Source organism: Panulirus ornatus, chromosome 9, assembly GCF_036320965.1.
Source record: "Panulirus ornatus isolate Po-2019 chromosome 9, ASM3632096v1, whole genome shotgun sequence".
Classification (NCBI taxonomy): Eukaryota; Metazoa; Arthropoda; class Malacostraca; order Decapoda; family Palinuridae; genus Panulirus; species Panulirus ornatus.
In genome coordinates, this window is record NC_092232.1 from 26,862,438 (window position 1) to 26,884,957 (window position 22,520).

At 43.0% G+C, this 22,520-nt stretch overlaps 1 protein-coding gene and 1 non-coding gene across 8 annotated transcripts in view; one reads left to right on the top strand and one right to left on the bottom strand.

The window, feature by feature from the left end:
* Positions 1-22,520, top strand: part of LOC139750292 (uncharacterized) — a 737,008-nt gene that overhangs the window by 705,395 nt on the left and 9,093 nt on the right. The window lies entirely within an intron of this gene.
* LOC139750494 (U6atac minor spliceosomal RNA) lies at positions 11,082-11,176 on the bottom strand. Its single transcript, XR_011713183.1, has one exon. It is a non-coding gene; the product is annotated as a U6atac minor spliceosomal RNA (small nuclear RNA).

Consider the following 22,520-nt stretch of genomic DNA (forward strand, 5'->3'; position numbering starts at 1 on the left):
TATACTTATGTAAGTAGGAGAGATGGCCCAGAGAGCGTTATTGGATTACGTGTTAAATGACACGCGTGCGAAAGAGAGACTTTTGGATGTTAATGTGCTGAGAGGTGCAACTGGAGGGATGTCTGATCATTATCTTGTGGAGGCTAATGGTGAAGATTTGTATGGGTTTTCAGAAAAGAAGAGTGAATGTTGGGGTGAAGAGGGTGGTGAGGAGTAAGTGAGTTGAGAAGGAGGACCTGTGTGAGGGAAGTACCAGGAGAGACTGAGTACAGAATGGAAAAAGGTGAGAACAATGGAAGCAAGGGGATGTGGAGGGAGGAATGGGATGTATTTAGGGAATCAGTGATGGATTGCGCAAAGTGCTTGTGGCATGAGAAGAGTGGGACGGTGGGTTGATTAGAAAGGGTAGTGAGTGGTGGGATGAAGAAGTAAGAGTATTTAGTGAAGAGAGGAGAGAGGCATTTGGACGATTTTTGCAGGGAAAAAATGCAATTGAGTGGGAGATTGTATAAAAGAAAGAGACAGGAGGTCAGAGAAAGGTGCAAGAGGTGAAAAAAGGGCAAATGAGAGTTGGGGTGAGAGAGTATCATTTAATTTTAGGAGAATAAAAAGATGTTCTGGAAGGAGGTTAAATAAAGTGCGTAAGACAAGGGAGCAAATGGGGGAACTTCAGTGAAGGGCGCAAATGGGGAGGTGATAACAAGTAGTGGTGATGTGAGAAGGAGATGGAGTGAGTATTTTGAAGGTTTGTTGAATGTGTTTGATGATACATTGGCAGATATAGGGTGTTTTGGTCGAGGTGGTGCAAAAGGGGAAGGGGGGGTTAGGGAAAATGATTTGGTAAAACAGAGAGAGGTAGTGAAGTTCTTTGCGGAAAAATGAAAGCCCGGGAAAAGGGGCAGGTTTGGTGGTATTGCGTGGAATTTATTAAAAAAAAGGGGGGGGACTGTATTGTTTTATGGTTGGTAAGGTTATTTAATGTTTTTGTATGACTCATGGTGAGGTGCCTGAGGATTGGCGGAATGCGTGCATAGTGCCATTGTACAAAGGCCAAAGGGGATAAGGGTGGTGCTCAAAATTTCAGAGGTATAAGTTTGTTGAATTTTTCCTGGTAAATTATATGGGAGGGTATTGATTGAGAGTGTGAAGGCATGTACAGAGCATCAGATTGGGGAAGAGCAGTGTGGTTTCAGAAGTGGTAGAGGATGTGTGGTTTAGGTGTTTGCTTTGAAGAATGTATGTGGGGAAATATTAAAAAAAGCAAATGGATTTGTATGTAGCATTTATGGATCGGGGAAAGGATATGATGAGTTGAAGAGATGCTCTGTGGAGAGGTATTAAGAATATATGGTGGGGGGAGGAAATTTGTTAGAAGCAGTGGAAAAGTTTTTATCGGGAGAAAGGCTTGTTTTTCGTGTAGGAAGAGAGAAAGTGATTGGTCCTCAGTGAATGTAGGTTGGGGCCCGGGGTGTGTGATGTCTCCATGGTTTTTTAAATTTTGTTTAGGGATGGGGTTGTTAGGGAGGTAAAATGAAAGGGTTTTTGGAAAGAGGGGCAAGTATGAAGTCTGTTGTGGATGGAGAGCTGGGAAGTGGTCGGGTTTTTGGGTTCGCTGATGATACCGCGCTGGTGGCTGATTCATGTGAGAAATGCAGAAGCTGGTGACTGAGTTTGGTAAAGTGTGTGGAAGAAGAAAGAGCTTGGGAAGTGAGTCAGTTGTTGTTCGCTGATGTACAGCGCTGGTGGCTGATTCATGTGAGAAAACTGCAGAAGCTGGTGATGAGTTTGGTAAAGTGTGTGGAAGAAAAAAAGTTAAGAGTAAATGTGAATAAGAGCAAGGTTATTAAGGTACAGTAGGGTTGAGGGTCAAGTCAATTGGGAGGTGAGTTTGAATGGAGGAAAACTGGAGGAAAGTGAAGTGTTTTAGATATCTGGGAGTGGATCTGGCAGCGGATGGAACCATGGAAGCGGAAGTGGGACTCATAGGGTGGGGGAGGGGGCGAAAATTTGGGGGCCTTGAAGAATGTGTGGAAGTCCGAGAACATTATCTCGGGAAAGCAAAAATGGGGGTATGTTTGAAGGAATAGTGGTTCCAACAATGTTGTATGGTTGCGAGGCGTGGGCTATGGATAGAGTTGTGTGCAGGAGGATGGATGTGCTGGAATGAGATGTTTGAGGACAATGTGTGGTGTGAGGTGGTTTGATCGAGTGTAGTATACCGTAAGGGTAAGAGAGCATGTGTGGAAATAAAAAAGAAGGTGGTTGAGAGAGCAGAAGAGGGTGTTTTGAATGGTTTGGGGCCAAAAAATGGAGAAAATAAAATGGCCAACCTCGCAACCATAACAACTGTGTTGGGAACCACTATTCCTTCAAACATACCCATGTTTGGTGCCGAGATAATGTTCTCGACTTCCACACATTTCTCAAGGCCCCCAGAATGTTTCGCGCCCCTCCCCCACCCTAGATCCACTTCCGCTCCATGGTTCCATCCGCTGCCAGATACACTCCCAGATATCTAATACACTTCACTTCCTCCAATTTTTCCTCCATTCAAACCACCTCCCTATTGACTTGACCCTCAACCCGACTGAACCTAATAACCGTGCTCTGTTTGACAGGTTACTCGTAACGTTCCCCTTCCACACACTTTTCCAAACCTCAGTCACCAGCTTTCTGCAGATTCTCAAATGATTCAGCCACCAGCGCGTATATCAGCGAACAGCAACTGACAAACTACCCTAGCTCTCTCATCCCCACAGACTTCATACGGTGGCCCCTCTTCCAAACTCTTGCATTTACCGCCCTAGACAACCCCATCCAGAAACATATTAAACACCATGGAGACATCACACCACCCCTGCCACAAACCCTACAGTCACTGAGAACCAAGCACTTTCCTCCGGCCTAACACATACACATGCCTTACATCCTCGGAAAAACTTTTCACTGCTGCTAACAACGTGCCTCCCACACATAATTCTGTAAACCTTCCACGAGCATCGCATATCAACTCGAGCATATGCTCCCCCTTTCGCCAGACCCCATAAATGCTACAGACAATCCATTTGCTTTTCTAAGTATTTCTCACCATACATTCTCAAAGCATACACCTGATCCCACATCCTCGACCACGTCTGAGACCACACTGCGCTTCCCCAATCATCTGATGCTCTGTATCAGGCCTTCACCCGCTCAAGCAATACCCTCCCATAGACGTTACAGGGGGGGGAGGGGGGGGGGGAAGCTCAACAAACTTAAGACCTTCTGTAATTTGAGCACTCACTCTTATCCCCTTTGCCTTTGTACAATGGCACGAGCACGCAGTCCGCCAATCCTCAGGCACCTCACCATGAGTCAGACTTACATTAAATATCCTTACCAACCAGTCATAATACAGGCCACCCCCCGTTTTTTAAAAAAATTCCACTGCAATACCATCCAAACCTGCGGCCTTGCCGTCTTTCAGCATCGCAAAGCTTTCACTACATCTCTCTGTTGTACCAAATCAATTTTCCCTAACCGCTCACTTGCACACCACCTCGACCAAACCACCCCTAATATCTGCCACTCTATCATCAAACACATTCATGCAAACCTTCAAAATACTCACTCCATCTCCTTCTCACATCACCACTATTGTGATCACCTCCGGATTTTGCGCCCTTCACTGAAGTTCCCATTGCTCCCTTGGCCCCCCCCCCCCCCCTTACGCACTTTATTTCGTACCTCCTTCCAGAACATCTTTTTTTGGTTCTTCTCACCTAAAATTTAATGGAGACTCTCTCACCCAACTCTCACTGCCCCCTTTTTTGTTCACCTCTTGCACCTTGCTCTTGACCTCCTGTCTCTTTTTTTTATACATCCCCACTCAATGCATTTTTTCCCTGCAAGAATCGTCCAAATCCGCTCTCGTCTCTTTTCCGAAGACTGCGTACATCGGCATCCACCACGTCACTCCCCTTTTTCTAATCAACCCACCTCCACTCTTCTCTGCCACAAGCATCTTGTGCGCAATCCATCACGGATTCCCGAAAGACATCCATTCCTCGCCCCCACTCCCCGTGAACTTCCATGTTCTCACCTTTTTTCAGGCTGGACTCAGTCTCCGCTGGGGACGGTTGGTCCCGCTCACAGGTCGCCGTCCCAGCGCACTTACCGCTCAGTCAACCCCAACATTCTTCTCTTTTTTTCTGAAAAACCCATACAAAAATCTTCACCTTAGCCGTGCCAAAGATAATGATCAAAATATCCGCCTCCAGTTGCCCACTCTCGCTCATTAAACACCAAAGTCCTCTCTTTCGCCCGCCGGCAATTAACACGTAATCCAATAACGCTCTCTGGCCCCTCTCTCCTACGTTACAGAAGTAGACTTATGTAAGATCTCGCTTTTAAAACCCAGAGTATTCCCAATCATCAGTCCGGTTTGTCAGCACATAAATCGACAAGCTCATTCATGTCACCATTTCCATTTACAACACTGAACACCCCATGTAGACCAATTATTCCCTCAACGCCACATTACCAAACCGTTGCAATGCAAATCACCCCATCACTATAACCCGGTCTCGTGCATCAAAAACCACTAACAAACTCACTCATTCCACAGAGCTGCGCCCAAAAACTCGGTTGCCTCGCATGAATCTTCTTCTCATGCCCGGGGGCCATATGCACCCAAAGCAAGCAACCCAACCGCGCCTCCATCAACGTTCACTTTAGATATACACCCAGAATTAATCGAGAATTTGACGTGCCGTACAGTCGAGCACAGAACTCCCACATACTCTAATAAACGCCTGTTTCAGGAGTAATTGCTACTCGACCTCTAACTCGTATGTGGCTAACTGCTGCCCTTGCTCTTGTCCTCTCACAAACCCTGACTTTACTCCCGACATTCCCAAACCCACTCTTCCCCTTTACCTTGAGCTCGTTTTCAACTCAAGCCAAAAAAAAACATCCAGTCCTTTCCTCAACATACTACATATCTCTCCTTTTTTTCCACATCTGGGTACATCCACACACATTAAGGCACCCCACGCGGGCCTTCGAGGAGGAGGAGCAACTCCCCGCGGACTCCTTCTTCTGTTTCCCAATGGTTAGAAGTCATACAAGGAGGGAGGAATTTCATGGCCCCCCGCTCCCGTCCCTCTAGTCGCTTTCCTACGACACGCGAGGAATACGTGGGAAGTATGCTCACACACCTATCCCCCGGGATAATAGATTATATATAGACATATACACATACACACACATACACCTACAAACGCACAGATACACACACACACACACACACACATACAATATATACATATAAAAAATGTAAGAACAATTAGACCAACTGAAACTTCTAGCGTGAAATGAATTGAAAAAAGGAAAACACATAATGGTTCATCCTCTGGCGTATGGAAAAAGGAAATGTATAATTTATTTACACTAAGGTCAATAGCAGTTCTCATATGCAATGTGTAAAAACCACTGTATCAATAAGCGTCAATGTCGTAGCTACATTTTTCTCCAATTTCACTATTTTCTTGTCAAAACACCATGTTAAAACGATCACTAATAATATAATATATATATATATAATATATATATATATATTATAGATAATATATATATATTATATATAATACATATACATCTGGTTCTTCAAACATTCGCCATTTCCCGCATTAAGCAGGTAGCATTAAAGAACAGAGGACGGGCTTTGGGGAATACCTCACCTGGCCCCTCTTCTGTGTCTTCTTGTGGAAAATTAAAAAAAAAACGAGAGGGGAAGGATTTCCAGCCCACGCTCCCCCCCTTTAGTTGCCGTTCGACGACACCAGAGGAATACGGGAAGTATTCTTTCTCCCCTATCCCCTATTTAGTATCCCTGGGGATAGGGGAGAAAGAATTCTCCCCACTAGTCCCTGCGTGTCGTAGAAGGCGACAAAAGGGAAGGGAGTGTGGGCTGGAAATCCACCCCTCTCGTGTTTTTTTAATTTTTCCAAAAGAAGGAACAAGAAAGAGGCCAGGAAGAGGATATTCCCTCAAAGCCCAATCCTCTGTTCTGACACACCTCGCTATCGCGGAAAATGGCGAATAGTATGAAAAAAAATATATAGATTTTTTGGTTTATTTTGCGTTGTCGCTGGCTCCCGCGTTTGCGAGGTATGCAAGGAAACAGACGGAAGAAAAACCCAAACCCACCCCCCCAACCACAATGTTATACACACTCACACGTCCACGATCACCAAATATACCATACCATACATCGCAATGTAACACATATATATAAATTCACATACATATATACCCATGCACACAATATCACACTGTCTGCCCGAATTCACTCCCATCAGCCACCTCGCCACACCATGGAATACCTTCCCCCGCCACCCCCTCATGTGTGCAGGTAGCACTAGAAAAAGACAACAAAGGCCCCCATTCGTTTCACTACTCAGACCTCAGTTCTCTAGCTGCCAAACACATAATCCCAAAACCAACAGCTCCCTTTCCCACACCCCAGGCCCCACACAACTTTCCCATGGTTACCCCAGACGCTTCACATGCCTGATTCAATCCACTGACAGCATCCAATCCCAGTATACACATCGATCCAATTCACTCTATTCCGGCCCGCCTTTCCACCCTCCTGCATGTTCAGGCCCCGAGCACAACAAAATCGTTTGTCATCCAGCTGTTCCCACCTCAGTTTGGCGCCACTTGCTCCTCGGTCCCCAACACATATATCCGCTCGGGCAATCTTTTTCCTCAAGCATTCTCTCCATGTCCTCAAACTTTTCAAAAACTCCCCTCTCTCTGCCTCTCAAACCAGGAAACCACGCTTTTTTTTATTTCCACACATCTCTCTTTAAACCCTTACATTACTGTCTGCGAATAAACCCACCTCACAACCACCACATTGTCCTCAACATCTCATTTCTCCACTAGCACATCACCCGCCTCGACAACTCTATCCATACCCACGCCTCGCAACCATACAACCTTGTTGGAACCACATTGCCTTCAAAAACATATACCATTTTTTTTTTTTGTTTGCTTTTTTCTTGCCCCGAGATAAGATCATCGACTTCCAACTTTCTTGTTCCATTTTTCCCTTTTTTTCTCTTCTCCCCCTTTTTGCCTCGGCGTCGTGGCCTGGCTTCCCCCTCCACCGCACCCACAAAACCAACTTCAAACCACCAACAAACGCTCCATCCCCCAGTGGTCTTACTTGTGTCTTGCCACCCCCCCCACTTCCCCCCACATGTCGTGGCCCCCCTGGTGTGCTTCCCCATCCCACCCGTGTTGTTTTCGGACTTTTTCCCCGTCCTGTGTGTTGTCTGTCCCCAGTCCCTAGTTGTCCACCCCGGGCCTCCGGCCCAGGGTTACGGTGCCCTTTCGTGCCCCCTTCCCCCCCAACTCCTTCCTTTGGGGTATTTTGCTGTCCCCCCGTTTAGCCTGGTCTGGCCCTCCGTCCCGGTGCGATGTTTTTTATTGTTCGCGATCTTTCCACACATGCTCAAGGCGCCCAGGAGTTTTGCCCCCTCCCCCCCCCCTAGATCCACTTCCCTTCCAAGGGTCCAGCCAGCTCCAAATCCACTCCCAGACACTTTACTTCCTCAAGTTTTTCTCCATTTTCAAACTAACCCTCCCCAATTGACCCTTGACCGGCCCAACCCTCAACCCTTCTGTAACCGAATAACCGTGGCTCTTTTATTCACAGTTACTCTTAACTTTCTTCTTTCCACATAAAACTTTAACCAAACTCATCACTCCTGCTTCTGCAGTTTCTCATTCTGTCTCACATTAAGGACATAGCCTACAGCGCGTATCTCAGCGAATACAACTGGACCTCACTTTCCCAAGCTCTCCCTCCTCATCCGACAACAGACCCTTCATACTTTTGCCCCTCGTTCCAAAACTTTGCATTCAACCTTATTTGCATTATTATATTCACCTCCCTAACAACCACATCCATAACAAATTTAAACAAAACCATGGAGACTTCCACAACCCCTACCCTGCCCCCAAACCTACATTCACATGAGAACCAATCACTTTCCGCTCTTCCCACTACACGACACATCTTTAACATTTACTTCCGCGATAAAAAACTTTCCACTTGCTTCTACCAACTTGCTCCCACAACAATATATTCTTAATACTCCCACAGAGCATCTTCTCTGTCAACTCTATCATATGCCTTCTCTAGATCCATAAATGCTACATACAAATCCATTTGCTTTTCTAAGTATTTCTCACATATATTCCTCAAAGCAAACACCTGATCCACACATCCTCTACCACTTCTGAAACCACACTGCTCTTCCCCAATCTGATGCTCTGTACATGCCTTCACCCTCTCAATCAATACCCTCCCATATAATTTACCAGGAATACTCAACAAACTTATACCTCTGTAATTTGAGCACTCACTCTTATCCCCTTTGCCTTTGTACAATGGCACTATGCATGCATTCTGCCAATCCTCAGGCACCTCACCATGAGTCATACATTAAATAACCTTACCAACCAGTCAACAATACAGTCACCCCCTTTTTTAATAAATTCCACTGCAGTACCATCCAAACCTGCTGCCTTTCTGGCTTTCATCTTCTGCAAAGCTTTTACTACAGTCTTCTCTGTTTACCAAATCATTCTCCCTAACCCTCTCACTTTGCACACCACCTCGACCAAAACACCCTATATCTGCCAATGTATCATCAAACACATTCAACAAACCTTCAAAATACTCACTCCATCTCCTTCTCACATCACCACTACTTGTTATCACCTCCCCATTTGCGCCCTTCACTGAAGTTCCCATTTGCTCCCTTGTCTTACGCACTTTATTTACCTCCTTCTAGAACATCTTTTTATTCTCCCTAAAGTTTGATGATACTCTCTCACCCCAACTCTCATTTGCCCTCTTTTTCACATCTTGCACCTTTCTCTTGACCTCCTGTCTCTTTCTTTTATACATCTCCCACTCAATTGCATTTTTTCCCTGCAAAAATCGTCCAAATGCCTCTCTCTTCTCTTTCACTAATAATCTTACTTCATCCCACCACTCACTACCCTTTCTAATCAACCCACCTCCCACTCTTCTCATGCCACAAGCATCTTTTGTGCAATCCATCACTGATTCCCTAAATACATCCCATTCCTCCCCCACTCCCCTTACTTCCATTGTTCTCACCTTTTTCCATTCTGTACTCAGTCTCTCCTGGTACTTCCTCACACAAGTCTCCTTCCCAAGCTCACTTACTCTCACCACCCTCTTCACCCCAACATTCACTCTTCTTTTCTGAAAACCCATACAAATCTTCACCTTAGCCTCCACAAGATAATGATCAGACATCCTCCAGTTGCACCTCTCAGCACATTAACATCCAAGTCTCTCTTTCGCACGCCTGTTAATTAACATGTAATCCTATAACGCTCTCTGGCCATCTCTCCTACTTACATACGTATACTTATGTATATCTCGCTTTTTAAACTAGGTATTCCCAAGTATATATATATATATATATATATATATATATATATATATATATATATATATATATATATATATATATTTTTTTTTTTTTTCTTTTTTTTTTTCATACTATTCGCCGTTTCCCGCGACAGCGAGGTAGCGATAATATATATATATATATATATATATATATATATATATATATATATATATATATATATATATATAGGGTGTTTTGGTCGAGCTGGTGTACAAAGTGAGAGGGTCAGGGAGAATGGTTTGGTGGGTTTGGATGGTATTGTAGTTGAATTTACTAAAACTTTGGGTGAATGTGTTGTTGATTTGTTGGTAAGGATATTCAGTGTATGTATGCACCATAGTGAAGTGCCTGAGGATTGGCAGAATCCATGTGTAGTGCCATTGTACAAAGGCAAAGGGAATAAAGGTGAGTATTCAAACTACAGAGGTATAAGTTTGTTGAGTATTCCTGGGAAATTATATGGGAGGGTATTGATTGAAAGGGTCAAGGAATGTACAGAGCATCAGCTTGGGGAGGAGCAGTGTGGTTTCAGAAGTGGTAGAGGATGGGTGGATCAGGCGTTTGCTTTGAAGAATGTATGTGAGAAATACTTAGAAAATCAAATGGATTTGTATGTAGCATTTATGGATCTGGAGAATGCATATGATAGGGTTGATAGAGATGTTTTGTGGAAGGTTTTAAGAGTATATAGTGTGGGAGGTAAGTTGCTAGAAGCAGTGAAATGTTTCTAACAAGGATGTAAGGCATGTGTACGAGTAGGTGGAGAGGAGAGTGATTGGTTCCTAGTGAATGTCGGTCATGTTTATGGATGGGGTGGTTAGGTAGGTAAAAGCAAGAGTTTTGGAGAGGGGTGAGTATGTAGTCTGTTGGGGTTGAGAGGGCCTGGGAAGTGAGTCTGTTGCTCGCTGATGATACAGCTTTAGTGGCTAATTTGTGTGAGAAATTGCAGAAGTTGGTGACTGAGTTTGGAAAAGTGTGTGAAAGGAGAAAGTTGACAGTAAGTGTGAATAAGAGCAAGGTTATTAGGTTCAGTAGGGTTGAGGGACAAGTTAATTGGGATGTAAGTTTGAATGGATAAAAATTGGAGCAAGTGAAGTGTTTTAGATATCTGGGAGTGGACCTAGCAGCAGATGGAAGTGTAAGTGAGTCACAGGGTGGGGAAGGGGCAAAGGTTCTGGGAGAGATGAAGAATGTGTGGAAGGAGAGAATGTTTTCTCTGAGAGCAAAAATGGGTATGTATAAAGAAAACAGACTAAGAATGGTCCATCCATTCATATATATATATATATATATATATATATATATATATATATATATATATATATATATATATATATTTTTTTTTTTTCCGTACTATTCGCCATTTCCCGCGTTAGCGAGGTGGCGTTAAGAACAGAGGACTGGACCTTTGAGGGAATATCCTCACCTGGCCCCCTTCTCTGTTCCTTCTTTTGGAAAAAAAAAACAAAAAAACACGAGAGGGAAGGATTTCCAGACCCCCACTCCCTTCCCTTTTAGTCGCCTACGACACGAAGGGAATACATGGGAAGTATTCTTTCTCCCCCAACCCCAGGGATAAATACTGCCGCCGAAGCAGCTGTGCCTTGACATATGTGTGTTGTCCGTTCTTGTCAAGGGGAGTGCTAACCTTCTCTCCTTTCGGGCATATATATATATATATATATATATATATATATATATATATATATATATATATATGAATATATATATATATATGAATATATATATATATATATATATATATATATATATATATATATATATATATATCTTTCAAACTATTCGCCATTTCCCGCATTAGCAAGGTAGCGTTAAGAACAGAGGACAGGGCCTCTGAGGGAATATCCTCACCTGGCCCCCTTCTCTGTACCTTCTTTTGGAAAATTAAAAAAAAAACGAGGGGAGGGTTTCCAGCCCCCCGCTCCCTCCCCTTTTAGTCACCTTCTACGACACGCAGGGAATACGTGGGAAGTGTTCAGTGTTGTAAATGGAAATGGTGAAGAGCTTGTAGATTTATGTGCTGAAAAAGGACTGATGATTGGGAATACCTGGTTTAAAAAGCGAGATATACATAAGTATACTTATGTAAGTAGGAGAGATGGCCAGAGAGCGTTATTGGATTACGTGTTAAATGACACGCGTGCGAAAGAGAGACTTTTGGATGTTAATGTGCTGAGAGGTGCAACTGGAGGGATGTCTGATCATTATCTTGTGGAGGCTAAGGTGAAGATTTGTATGGGTTTTCAGAAAAGAAGAGTGAATGTTGGGGTGAAGAGGGTGGTGTGAGTAAGTGAGCTTGAGAAGGAGACCTGTGTGAGGAAGTACCAGGAGAGACTGAGTACAGAATGGAAAAAGGTGAGAACAATGGAAGCAAGGGGAGTGGGGGAGGAATGGGATGTATTTAGGGAATCAGTGATGGATTGCGCAAAAGATGCTTGTGGCATGAGAAGAGTGGGAGGTGGGTTGATTAGAAAGGGTAGTGAGTGGTGGGATGAAGAAGTAAGAGTATTAGTGAAAGAGAGAGAGAGGCATTTGGACGATTTTTGCAGGGAAAAAATGCAATTGAGTGGGAGATGTATAAAAGAAAGAGACAGGAGGTCAAGAGAAAGGTGCAAGAGGTGAAAAAAAGGGCAAATGAGAGTTGGGGTGAGAGAGTATCATTAAATTTTAGGGAGAATAAAAAGATGTTCTGGAAGGAGGTAAATAAAGTGCGTAAGACAAGGGAGCAAATGGGAACTTCAGTGAAGGGCGCAAATGGGGAGGTGATAACAAGTAGTGGTGATGTGAGAAGGAGATGGAGTGAGTATTTTGAAGGTTTGTTGAATGTGTTTGATGATACAGTGGCAGATATAGGGTGTTTTGGTCGAGGTGGTGTGCAAAGTGAGAGGGTTAGGGAAAATGATTTGGTAAACAGAGAAGAGGTAGTGAAAGCTTTGCGGAAGATGAAAGCCGGCAAGGCAGCAGGTTTGGATGGTATTGCAGTGGAATTTATTAAAAAAGGGGGTGACTGTATTGTTGACTGGTTGGTAAGGTTATTTAATGTATGTATGACTCATGGTGAGGTGCCTGAGGATTGGCGGAATGCGTGCATAGTGCCATTGTACAAAGGCAAAGGGGATAAGAGTGAGTGCTCAAATTACAGAGGTATAAGTTTGTTGAGTATTCCTGGTAAATTATATGGGAGGGTATTGATTGAGAGGGTGAAGGCATGTACAGAGCATCAGATTGGGGAAGAGCAGTGTGGTTTCAGAAGTGGTAGAGGATGTGTGGATCAGGTGTTTGCTTTGAAGAATGTATGTGAGAAATACTTAGAAAAGCAAATGGATTTGTATGTAGCATTTATGGATCTGGAGAAGGCATATGATAGAGTTGATAGAGATGCTCTGTGGAAGGTATTAAGAATATATGGTGTGGGAGGAAAGTTGTTAGAAGCAGTGAAAAGTTTTTATCGAGGATGTAAGGCATGTGTACGTGTAGGAAGAGAGGAAAGTGATTGGTTCTCAGTGAATGTAGGTTTGCGGCAGGGGTGTGTGATGTCTCCATGGTTGTTTAATTTGTTTATGGATGGGGTTGTTAGGGAGGTAAATGCAAGAGTTTTGGAAAGAGGGGCAAGTATGAAGTCTGTTGTGGATGAGAGAGCTTGGGAAGTGAGTCAGTTGTTGTTCGCTGATGATACAGCGCTGGTGGCTGATTCATGTGAGAAACTGCAGAAGCTGGTGACTGAGTTTGGTAAAGTGTGTGGAAGAAGAAAGAGCTTGGGAAGTGAGTCAGTTGTTGTTCGCTGATGATACAGCGCTGGTGGCTGATTCATGTGAGAAACTGCAGAAGCTGGTGACTGAGTTTGGTAAAGTGTGTGGAAGAAGAAAGTTAAGAGTAAATGTGAATAAGAGCAAGGTTATTAGGTACAGTAGGGTTGAGGGTCAAGTCAATTGGGAGGTGAGTTTGAATGGAGAAAAACTGGAGGAAGTGAAGTGTTTTAGATATCTGGGAGTGGATCTGGCAGCGGATGGAACCATGGAAGCGGAAGTGGACCATAGGGTGGGGGAGGGGGGCGAAAATTCTGGGGGCCTTGAAGAATGTGTGGAAGTCGAGAACATTATCTCGGAAAGCAAAAATGGGTATGTTTGAAGGAATAGTGGTTCCAACAATGTTGTATGGTTGCGAGGCGTGGGCTATGGATAGAGTTGTGCGCAGGAGGATGGATGTGCTGGAAATGAGATGTTTGAGGACAATGTGTGGTGTGAGGTGGTTTGATCGAGTGAGTAACGTAAGGGTAAGAGAGATGTGTGGAAATAAAAAGAGCGTGGTTGAGAGAGCAGAAGAGGGTGTTTTGAAGTGGTTTGGGCACATGGAGAGGATGAGTGAGGAAAGATTGACCAAGAGGATATATGTGTCGGAGGTGGAGGGAGCAAGGAGAAGAGGGAGACCAAATTGGAGGTGGAAAGATGGAGTGAAAAAGATTTTGTGTGATCGGGGCCTGAACATGCAGGAGGGTGAAAGGAGGGCAAGGAATAGAGTGAATTGGAGCGATGTGGTATACCGGGGTTGACGTGCTGTCAGGGGATTGAATCAAGGCATGTGAAGCGTCTGGGGTAAACCATGGAAAGCTGTGTAGGTATGTATATTTGCGTGTGTGGACGTATGTATATACATGTGTATGGGGGGGGGGGTTGGGCCATTTCTTTCGTCTGTTTCCTTGCGCTACCTCGCGAACGCGGGAGACAGCGACAAAGTATAAAAAAAAAAAAAAAAAAATATATATATATATATATATATATATATATATATATATATATATATAAATGCCCACATATGCACATATAAATACATATACATCAACATATACATACACATACTGACACATATACATATATACACATGTAAATATTCATACTTGCTTGCCTTCATCCATTCCTGGTGCTACCTCGCCCCAGAGAAAACAGCCATGCTGCCCCCCACTTCAGTGAGGTAGCGCCAGGAAAACAGACAAAAAAGGCCACATTTGTTCACACTCACTCTCTAGCTGTCATGTGTAATGCACCAACACCACAGCTCCCTATCCACATCCAGGCCCCACAGACCTTTCCTTGGTTTACCCCATTGATAGCACTTTGACCCTGGTATACCACATCATTCCAATTCACTCTATTCCTTTCATGCCTCTCACCCTCTTGTATGTTCAGGCCCCGATCATCTAAAACCTTTTTTAGTCCATCCTTCCACCAGCAATTTGATCTCCTGCTTCTTGTTGTACCCTCTACATCTGACATATTTATCCTCTTTGTCAATCTTTCCTCACTCATATTCTCCATATGTCCAAACCATTTCAACGAACCCTCTTCTGCTCTTTCAACCACACACTCTTTATTTCCACACATCTCTCTTACCCTTTCATTACTTAGTCAAACCACCTCATACCACATATTGTCCTCAAACATTTCATATCTGATACATCCACCCTTTTCCATACATGCCTTGCAACCATATAACATGTTGGAACTACTACTTCAAACATACCCATTTTTGCTCTCCCAGACAATGTTGTCTTCTTCCACACATTCTTCATCGTTTGTTCAGAACCTTTGCCCCCTTTCCTACCCTGTGACTCACTTCTGCTTCCATGGTTCCATCCGCTGTTACATCCACTCCTAGATATCTAAAACGCTTCACTTCCTCCAGTTTTTCTTCATTCAAACTTACATCCCAATTAATTTGTCCCTTACCCTTACTGAACCTAATACTAATAACCTTGCTCTTATTTACATTTACTCTCAACTGTCACCTTTCACACACTTTTCTAAACTCAGTCTCCAATGTCTGCAGTTTCTCACTTGAATCAGCCACTAAAGCTGCATCATCGGCGAACAGCTAATGGCTCACTTCCCAGGCCTTCTCATTCCCAACAGACTGCATACTTGCCCCTCTCTCCAAAACTCTTGCATTCACCTCCCTAACCATCCCATCCATAAACAAATTAAACAATCATGTGGACACACCCCTGCCACAGACTAACATTCACTGAAAGCCAGTCACCCTCCTGTCTTCCTACTCATACACATGCCTTACATCCTTGGTAAAAACTTTTCACTGCTTCTAGTAATTTATCTCTCACATGATATTCTTGTAATACCTTTCGCAAAGCTTCTCTATCAACTCTGTCATGTGTCTTCTCCAGATCCATAAATGCCATGTGCAAATCCATCTGTTTTTTTGAGTATTTCTCACATACATTCTCCAAAGCAAAAACAAATACAATACTTCATCCACACATCCTCTACCACTTCCGATGATCACACTTAAAATGGCCTGATAACTATTTTTTATGATTCTCTCTGAAATTTTCATTTTGTCTAATAACTTAATATGGGTGGGGAGAGGAGGTTGTGTAGGATACCTCATAGAGTTGCTACAACGTTTCACTTTGAATCCATCAAATCATCTTTAGGAGTTTGTGGAGAGGTTGATGAAGCAGCTGGGAATGACTGCAGGGAGCTGGGTGAGGCTGGGTAATACTAGTAGGTGGCCTTGCATGTAGAGCTGCAATCTGATAAGTTGTAACGTGATGCTAGGGGTGTGTAGCTGGAGTAGTCTCTGTCTTGGTCTGTGTTCTTGTTGAGTTTTGATTGTTGTTCTTTGGTGATTAGTGCTTCATTGATGTATATGCAATTTGTGTCTTTTTCACAGCATAGTATCCCTGTAGACTTTTAATAACAATCATCTCTCGTATAAGGGTAGTGCTTTACTTCTTGGTGACATTTAGTTTGATTGAGCCTTCATGTAGGTGTAGGAATTCAGCCATTGTGAGCTCCTTATCTTTATGTAAGTTTTCTTGCCATCTCCTGCATATATAATCATTTTGAAATGAGATCATGATAAGAGTCCAGCAAACCAATGTCCCCTAGTTCCTGGCATCATGGGGTGCTAAGAATCTCTGGGTTCTCATCTGACTCTGCTGCCAGTGAGGAGGGTTCAGACAGTAGTAGTACTAGCCCCTCCCATGACCTTTCCCACTCTGATAGACCTTTCTCTTTTTATATTAATTATACCAACATTGTTGGTCTCTCTAGTAACCTCTCTTCTGTTGGACATCTGTCTACTACCTCCCCTAAAATCTTACTTCATATCCAACTGTAATCTCCACTCATGATTCCAGTTCATAGGTGGGGTTTGTGCATATTCCAACATCAGCACACCTATTGCACACCTCAAGGGCCCTGAGTCCCCAAACTTTGATGTTATGTGGTTCTAGGTCTGTCTCAAGACTGCCACACTTTTCTGTGTTTCGCCTCTTGCTCTTGTAATTCTTTGATTATCTAAAGTCCTGCCATGAGACTGTGTTTTCCTCACACCTGCAAGCCGAGATCCTTTACCTAGGGAATTTCGCTGTTTACTGTAGTGAATGGTTGAATTCCTCCCATATGGATGGTGGGGGATTGGAGCCCTCACATTCTCCATTCGCAGTGATCTATTTAGAACAAATTACGTTCCACCCCTCTCATATTCTTGACCTCTTTGACCATGCTTCTAATATTCTGGGTCTGTTTTCACCTCTCTTCCATTCTGCTGTAACTACATAATCTCACCCCCAATTGGTTCATGTGATTACACTCTCATAAATGTATCTATTTTAATGGAACCTCCCTTTCCAGCAGCCCCTTCTAAATGTAAATATTGGCACCGCAACAAAGCTGATTGGAATATTTTATGAAAATTCTTTTCTGACTTTCCTCGGGTGAATTACTGTCTCTCGTGTTGATGCTCTTGACTCTGCTAAACACTTAGCAAAGGTTATTGTTGTGGGAATGGAAGCATTTGTCCCCTCTTCCTCCAAGACATATGCAGAATATTAGGAAAGTGGTCACAACGTTCAGGAATATGGGTGAGACAATTTGTTTTATATCATTGGGTGAGAGAGAAATTGCTCCATATCATTGAGAATGAAGAATGTGAGGGCTTCAATCCCCTCATCATCCATATGGGAGGGATTCAACCATAATGTATGGAGAACACTGAAATCTCCTTGGATGTCAGCTTGAGGATGAGAGGGTGTCACAGTCTCATGGCATGAGTTTAGAGAGTCAAAGAAAGATATGATTTGTAGAATTGGGAGAGCAGCAGGCAAAACAAAGGAGAAATGTAGCAGCTGAGAGACAGACGTTAAGTCAGATAACATCAAAGTTTGGGGACTCAAGGTCCTCGAGGCATGCAACAGATATGTTGATGTTGAAATAAGCACAGACACCACCCTTAAACCATAATCATGAGTGGAGTTATAATTGGATGTGAAAAAGGGGCTAATGAGAACATCATTACACAAATGGGTCTCAGAGAAAAGTAAATTGGTAGGAGAGGTATTAGAAACATGGTGTTCAACAGAAGAGAGGTTTCTAGACAGACTACAAATGTTGTTATAGTGAACAAAGAACGAGGCAGGTCTATCAGAAAGGGAAAGGTCATTGGAAGGGCCACAACTACTACTGTCTGAACCCTCCCTCCCATTGGCAGCAGGGTCAGGCGGAAACATGAAGATTCTTAGCAACCCATGATGCCTGGGAGTAGGGGCTATAGGTTTATTGTACTTTATAATGATTATATTTACAAACAATTGAGCATACAGGAGATAGCAATAAAACTTATGTGAAGAAAGTAAGTGAGGTTTGAGTGGGTGTATGGTGCTTGTAAGGAGAAAATAGCATGACTAGCCCAGTAGCCCTGTTTTGATGAGACAAAATAAGACCAGCAAACCTAACATGGAGGGTTTAAGATGGTTTTGGGCACCACTTTATTGTTCCTCCAGGCACTACCATGCTAATGCAGGAGACCACGAACAAGTATGAAAGGAAAGAAAATGTGTGATTATAGTGACGATCATGGTTTGGGAAAAGCATGCTCTAATGAAAGCCATCTCGGGTGAAAAGAAAATTAAATTAATCAGGGCTTTGCAAGTGCTTGTAGACTTGACTCAAAGTTAGAAAGGTGACTGGTTTTGTAGATAGATAAAATTCTAGAAATGATGTTACAATGATACATTGGAAATTATCATTACTATTTATTGTCATGCTCTTATATTATGGCACATATACATTCTTATAATCTGTCAGGTGTCTTCATAACCCATCATAGTGATGTTCTTGTAACCTATCTCATGGGTGTTCTTATGACCAGTCACAGTGACATCCCCATAATTCATCATAATCCATTGAATAAGTCATCATAATCCTTTAAACGTTCCACACGATGACGTTCTCATAATCTGTCAGACATCCTCATGACTCATCACATTGCTGTTCATATACCAATCACAGAGACGGTCTTATAACCCATCATGCTGTTGTTCTCATGAAGGTCTGCAACATACCAGTGTCACCTTGGGTTTCAAGATTATGGTCAGTGGATTGTTTTTCTTCATGGATTCAGTATGTGGAAGCCATAATTTGAGCACTGTTGATGATTCACAATGAAACATGAAATATATCTGCATCATCATGTGAGTTTACTTTAAAAAACCATAATGAGATCACTGGCCTGTGGTGTCATGGTCAAATTTATAAACTTATCTGTCTGGGGATGTAGCATACTGTGGCTTATGTCATAAAAATAATAGTATGATTCCACATAACACATGCTGAATGGGATTCATATGGTTTCATTTTGCAACACCTTCTGCTGCAATGTATTAATAAAGTTCTGAACACTATGAGCAGTGCAAGTTGTGACTTATAGTCTTGCACTCATCACCTTTCACATCTGTATAATCTTGCACTCATCATTTTTCACATCTGCACTGTTTCAGTAGGTAGTATCTGGTTGGTAGGCAGCCATTGACCAGGGAGGTATATTACCAGTATCAGGAAGGGTTAGTGACATCTGCTTAATGAGCCAGCACTTTGGTGGTTGTCAAGTTGCACTCCTCTAACCCAGGTAGCTATTTTTTCTTTCTGCCTCACCAGTATGTGGACTACTGGCATTCTGTCCACAAACAAACAATCCCTCCTTATCATAACACTTGACAACACTTAACTCATTTCATTTTTTGTAACTAGATTTTCCTATGGTGAGCACTATGAGCTAGCCCTGCATTTTGGCAAAATGGTAGGAGCAGTAGTTAGAAGTAGTTGGTAGGAAGATGTATGCAGGAGCATTAGGTAGTAACTTTAAGTAGAAGTAGTAGGTAGGAGCATTAGATAGAATTGTCATTAGGAGTATTAGGTAGAAGCCTCTGCAAACATTGTGCTAGACTTGCCCTCTGCCAATGGCCTGTTAGGGGTTGAGCATGGAGGCTAAGAAACAGCACTGGAGTTCTTAGTTGTGGAGACTCTGATGCTGTGGCCACGCCTTTGAGGGGGTTCTAATTGGAATGGGCATCAGAAATATAGATGACAAGAGCAAGGGAAGGAGTAGCACTACTCCTGAAACAGGAGTGGTGGGAGTATGTGATAGAGTGTAGCATGTAAGAAAGTAAACTCCAGATTGATATGGGTAAAACTGAAAGTGGATGGAGAGAGATGGGTGATTATTGGTGCCTATGCACCTGGTCATGAGAAGAAAGATCATGAGAGGCAAATGTTTTGGGAGCAGCTGAGTGAGTGTGTTAGTAGCTTTGATGCACGAGACCGGGTTATAGTGATGGGTGATTTGAATGCAAAGGTGAGTAATGTGGCAGTTGAGGGTATAATTGGTGTACATGGAGTGTTCAGTGTTGTAAATGGAAATGGTGAAGAGCTTGTAGATTTGTGTGCTAAAAAAGATTGGTGATTAGGAATACCTGGTTTAAAAAGAGAGATGGCCAGAGAGCATTATTGGATTACATGTTAATTGATAGGCATATGAAACAGAGACTTTTGGATGTTAATTTGCTGAGAGGGGCTACTGGAGGGATGTCTGATCATTATCTTGTGGAGGTGAAGATGAAGATCTGTAGAGGTTTTCAGAAAAGAAGAATGTTGGGGTGAAGAGAGTGGTGAGAGTAAGTGAGCTTGAAAAGGAGACTTGTGTGAGGAAGTACAAGGGAAGTGGGGGAGGAATGGGATGTATTTAGGGAAGCAGTGATGGCTTGCGCAAAAGATGCCTGTGGCATGAGAAAGGTGGGAGGTGGGCTGATTAGAAAGGGTAGTGAGTGGTGGGATGAAGAAGTAAGATTGTTTGTGAATGAGAAGAGAGAGGCATTTGGATGATTTTGGCAAGGAAATAGTGCAGATGACTGGGAGATGTATAAAAGAAAGAGGCAAGAGGTCAAGAGAAAGGTGCAAGAGGTGAAATAGAGGGCAAGTGAGTTGGAGTGAGAGTATCATTAAATTTTAGGGAGAATAAAAAGATGTTTTAAAAGGAGGTAAATAAAGTGTGTAAGACAAGAGGACAAATAGGAACATCAGCGAAGGGGGCAAATGGGGAGGTAATAACTAGTAGTGGTGGAGGGAGATGGAGTGAGTATTTTGAAGGTTTGTTGAATGTGTTTCATGATAGATTGATAGATATAGGGTGCTTTGGTCGAGGTGGTGTGTGAAGTGAGAGGGTCAGGGAGAATGGTTTGGTAAACAGAGAAGAGGTAGTAAAAGCTTTGCGGAAGATGAAAGCCGGCAAGGCGGCGGGTTTGGATGATATTGCTGTGGAATTTATTAAAAAAGGGGGTGACTGTGTTGTTAACTGGTTGGTGAGGATATTCAATGTATGTATGGTTCATGGTGAAGTGCCTGAGGATTGGTGGAATGCATGCATAGTGCCATTGTACAAAGGCAAAGGGGATGTAGGTGAGTGTTCAAATTACAGAGGTATAAGTTTGTTGAGCATTCCTGGGAAATTATAAGAGAGGGTCAAGGCATGTACAGAGCATCAGATTGGGGAAGAGCAGTGTGGTTTCAGAAATGGTAGAGTATGTGTGGATCAGGTGTTTGCTTTGAGGAATGTATGCGAGAAATACTTAGAAAAACAGATGGATTTGTATGTAGCATTTATGGATCTGGAGAAGGCATATGATAAAGTTGATAGAAATGCTCTGTGGAAGGTATTAAGAGTGTATGGTGTGGAAGGTAAGTTGCTAGAAGCAGTGAAAAGTTTTTATACGAGGATGTAAAGCATGTGTATGAGTGGGAAGACAGGAAAGTGATTGGTTCCTAGTGAATGTCGGTTTGCATCAGGGGTGTGTGATGTCTCCATGGTTGTTTAATTTGTTTATGGATGGGGTTGTTAAGGAAGGTGAATGCAAGAGTTTTGGAGAGAGGGGCAAGTATGCAGTCCGTTGTTGTTGAGAGGGCTTGGGAAGTGAGTAATTTGTTGTTCACTGATGATACAGCGCTGGTGGCTGATTCGGGTGAGAAACTGCAGAACTTGGTGACTGAGTTCGGTAAAGTGTGGGAAAGAAGGAAGTTGAGAGTAAATGTGAATAAGAGCAAGGTTATTAGGTTCAGTAGGGTTGAGGGACAAGTAAATTGGGAGGTAAGTTTGAATCGGGAAAAACTGGAGGAAGTGAAGTGTTTTAGATATCTGGGAGTGGATTTGGCAGTGGATGGAACCATAGAAGTGGAAGTGAGTCACAGGGTGGGGGAGGGGACGAAGGTTCCGAGAGTGTTGAAGAATGTATGGAAGGCGAGAACATTATCTTGGAGAGCAAAAATGGGTATGTTTGAAGGAATAGTGGTTCCAACAATGTTATATGGTTGTGAGGCATGAGCTATAGATAGGGTTGTGCGGAGGAGATTGGATGTGTTGGAAACAAGATGTTTGAGGATAGTATGTGATGTGAGGTGGTTTGATCAAGTAAGTAATGAAAGGGTAAGAGAGATGTGTGGTAATAAAGAGAGTGGTTGAGAGAGCAGAAGAGGGTGTATTGAAATGGTTTGGTCACATGAGAGACTGAAAGAGGAAAGATTGACAAAGAGGATATATGTGTCAGATGTGGAGGGAATGAGGAGAAATGGGAGACCAAATTGGAGGTGGAAGGATGGAGTGAATTAAATTTTGAGAGATCGGGGCCTGAACATACAGGAGAGTGAAAGG